We start from the raw sequence: 756 nt of genomic DNA on the forward strand, positions 1-756 counted from the left end.
TTGCCAAATTTGACATGGTTAAAGCATTTGTTTGTCACTATAATAATCATCATTCTTTTGTCTGTGGTCCTTTGCATAGTGGTTCGATGTGGCCTTTTGTGCTGTAAGAGTACAAGAGACTCTTACAGTGAATGGAAAAAGAATCAGTTATGACGAAAACTGGAGACCAACAAATACTTTGAGAGGATGCTAGATAGGGAAAAAATGTATTAGAAGTACTAGGGTTAAATATAGTAAAAGAATTTACTATTTTCTAGAAAAGGGGGGACTGAGACAAGGGGAGTCAAAAGAATCTCAGTAGACATAATAAAGGGGGTTGAAAGACGATGTTTAGTGCTTACATTGTTGAAATTAGCTGAGGTAGAGACAGTCCTTGATAAGAAGAGCTGGTCCCAAGAACCAGCCAATGAGGTAAAGACAGTCCTTGATAAGAAGCAGGAGCAGGCCCCAAGAGCCAGCCAAGACTGGTCTTGCGGCTTGGGTGAATACCAAGAAATCGCTGAGCCTGCGCAAGGAAAGAGGTTACTAGCAGTGACGGAGTCATCTATCTTCATCTCTGCGACCACCAGACGACCACCATAAAGAGGCCCTGCGCAGGCGCGGTTGGGAGGGCACTATGGAAATGACCTCTTGGAGCTAATTTTAATATGAAGCGGGGATAGGTCATGCATATGTATAGGCGTATTGTGAATATGTAACACTTGACTGTATAAACTTGAGGCGAACTGCTGAGTCGGGCACGCACGACTTTGGTGG

This window comes from Haliaeetus leucocephalus, unplaced genomic scaffold (genome assembly GCF_000737465.1).
Source record: "Haliaeetus leucocephalus isolate CR32 unplaced genomic scaffold, Haliaeetus_leucocephalus-4.0 Scaffold0, whole genome shotgun sequence".
NCBI classification, from domain to species: Eukaryota; Metazoa; Chordata; class Aves; order Accipitriformes; family Accipitridae; genus Haliaeetus; species Haliaeetus leucocephalus.